This window comes from Octodon degus, unplaced genomic scaffold (genome assembly GCF_000260255.1).
Source record: "Octodon degus isolate 3935 unplaced genomic scaffold, OctDeg1.0 scaffold00168, whole genome shotgun sequence".
Taxonomy (NCBI): Eukaryota; Metazoa; Chordata; class Mammalia; order Rodentia; family Octodontidae; genus Octodon; species Octodon degus.
Window position 1 is genome coordinate 2,827,365 of NW_004524744.1, and position 3,297 is coordinate 2,830,661.

Genomic DNA, 3,297 nt, shown 5'->3' on the forward strand with positions numbered 1-3,297 from the left:
GTCTCTGTGCTTTGTTAAGCCTGCTCTAAATAGGTGCCTTAGACCACTGAGCCATCTCACCAGCCCCTGTTGGCCTCTTCTTAACAGTGTGCCACTATATCTGACTTTCTCTCTGATATTTAAACTGACTTTTAAATATATCACATATAGTTCAATCAGTTCACCTAGGTGTATTTGAATCTAATTTCTTTCTGTTTGTTTCTTTGGGTCCCTTTTTTATTTTTAAAATAATCAAGATTCAACATGTTTGAATAAAAGAGTAAATACTTTGGAGTTACTCAGAGAAAGTCATCTAAAAGCACAGATGACTGGAAGAAAGAGAGGGACACACATCTTGATGCCAAATCAATTTTAAAGAAGAGACTTGTGGGTCAAACAAACATAGGCTTAGGAGTTTATAAAATGTAGTAACTTTTCCAGAGCACAGAACAAGAAGTACCTTTTGGGAAGTTCTAAAAACCCCAGTGGACTACAGTAGCATGACAAACTCATGCAATAAACATGGAATAAATTTGGGGTATAAGTCTCTTCACATCTTTTCCCTTCCTCCAAGCATAGGACATTGCAGTCTGACAACAAATTTTGCCAGCATGCACACATGGGAACAAGTAACCAGGACGCGACTCCCTCCGATAGGCTGCCAGCTTTCTTTTTCTTTGCTGTTGTTGTTGTTACAGTACACCATAGTGACTAAATGGAACCTCTAGTGACAATGTTAGGCAATGCAGCAGTGACAGTGAAGATAGTACAGTAGTGAGTGGAACAGTGTTAGTTCTCCCTCACTGGTCCCAGTGGTATGAAAGAGAGATACACAGTTTAGACAGCCTGAGATCACGGCAGGGCAATGAGTGGGAAAGCAGCCTCCTCTTCCCCCAGCACCTGGCTCCCAGCAGCCTGAGATGAGAGAGATGCAGCAGAGTAGAACAGAGGAGGCTCTACAAAGGCCAGGAAGGGTCAGCTATGTATGGTACTCAGAGCAGCTTCAGGCTGTCTCTGTCTGAGGGTGGTACAGCAATTGGGAGAATGATGTAGAAACAAAAAAGGTAAGAAGATGTGGGGGCCATTGAGGGACACAGAGAAAATTGCCAGCTAAAGTCTCTGGCCTCAGCTCCCAAATCTGGAGGCCATTAGCCCTACACTCAGCACTAAAACTACTGCAGACTTAGTGGGGTTATGCAGCAGATTCGGGCTCTGACTTGGACAACACCACAGAACTGAGAACACCAGAGGAGTTTCATTGTTTGTTTTATTTTTCTTTTACTGTTTGTTTGCTCACTCTTTCTTTCTTTCTTTCTTCTTTCTTTCTTTCTTTTTCTTTCTTTCTTCTTTTTTTTTTCTTTCTTTCTTTCTGTTTTCTTTCTCTCTTGTTTTTTGTGGTTTAGGTTTTTACTTTTATTGCTCATTTTGTTCATCTTTTTTCTCTTTCTTCAATGGACTTTATTTTTGATAGTTTCATGTGAGTGAACATTATCTTTAATCTTTCTGGTTTGCTTCAATATTCTTTTGTCTTCTCCTTAATTTTTTCTCTCCTGTCCTCTTCTCCAGTTTCCCAAAGCTTGGGTGATCAGCCTTTATACTTCATCCTTCCTTCTCCTATATTTCTCTATATTTATCTTTGTTTTTCCCCATTCTGGCAAATTCCCCCCCACACACACACACAGAGTAAAATCATTCTACTAAGTGAAAACTCACAGTATACAAATTTATGGTTTATGTTGGATTTCTTTTGTAAAATCCATTTTAATGAGAAAAAAGATAAAATGACAATGAAACTGTTTCAAAACAAGTTAGTAGCACAGTTACAATAATTAATAAATTGCATATTATTGTCTTTGTAGTAGCTATTCAGAGGACAAGATGCAGACACAATATGTTGTCTAAACAATTTTAGTACCAACCTTTCTTCTCAATGAACTTTCTTCTCCTATCTTGTGTATACATATATATTTTTTTCACAACAAAACAGTCCTTTATTTATATCACCCTGTTTTGTTTTGTTTTGTCAGAGATGGGTGCTCCATTGAAGTTAGAGAAGCTGTATTTAATATGGGTAGGCCCTTTCTAAATTGTTACTTATGCTAGTTATGATAGTCATAACTTGCATTTTCCAGTGGAGGAAACGAAAGTGAATACTAAGTCCCTTAAACATAAGAAACTAATATTCTTGAAGGTCAAAAATAATAAAATACCAATAATTTCATACTGCTCTAATTAGTATACCAGCTCAATATCATGTGTCACAAAGCATTGAAGGAACTCCTTTACTTTGATTTTAGGCAGTAGTTCCTTCCGATTCACTCAGTCTTTCACTGGTTCGCACGCCTGGGCTGGTATGTAACAAGTGTACTCTAGCTGCTGAGTGAGGCAGTGTAGACTGTGTAAGAAGAAACAAGTCATCAGCCCTAACTCTCAGCATTCTAGGATCTCATGGAATCTGAATCTTCCTAGATTAAATGTGCAGTTGATATTAAACAAAGCTGCTTCTAACAAAGCTAAGAGGAGCAACACATATAGCAATTTTATGTGCCTAACCTCACATTGTTTATGATTCTATGACAAAAACAAATGGAGAAGATAAATTTAGAAGAGACTCAGTACTGCACAGGCCCTGTGACAAATGGAGTTTACAGGCTTGGCCCACAGCCACCAAGGTTTTTGAGCGTTAGCTGGCAGGCTACTTTGGAAATACCTTTCTCAGTTTCTCAGCAACAGTTCAGATATCACAAACAATTCTAGTGTCTCCTTTTTTGGTTTTAAAAAAGTAGCATAAGCAGATTGAACCATCTATCTGCTTGTGGCTTTTAAAATCATCTTTCAAAAGAACACTTAATTCTCAGGTCTGTGCACTAAAATCTCCCAAAGACAGTTTTTCAAACATCCCTGGACACTTAAAAGATTTCTCTGTAATGTGACTTAGAATCTCATCCTTTCCCAGTTTATTCTTTATTATCTCACTGATCAAATGGGGACAATTCCTACTGTAGATTTAGCCTAAATAACTGCTCTGATAATGATGACTTGGTCGAATTATACTGTGGCATAAACAGCTTCAAAATCAATGTTTAATAGCTCAGCAGATTAAAGTGCCTGCTTAGGCAGATGTGGGGGCCAGGGTTTCGATCCCCAGCCTGCTTGCTGGCCCTACCCTTGGGGCCCACTGAGACAGTGAATGAGACTGGGTGGGCATGGTGGCACGTGCCTGTAAGCCCAGCACTTGTGAGGCTGCAAAACAAGAGGATTACTGCGAGTCCAATCTGTGTAGTGAGATCCTATAAACCATGTACTATATATAATATA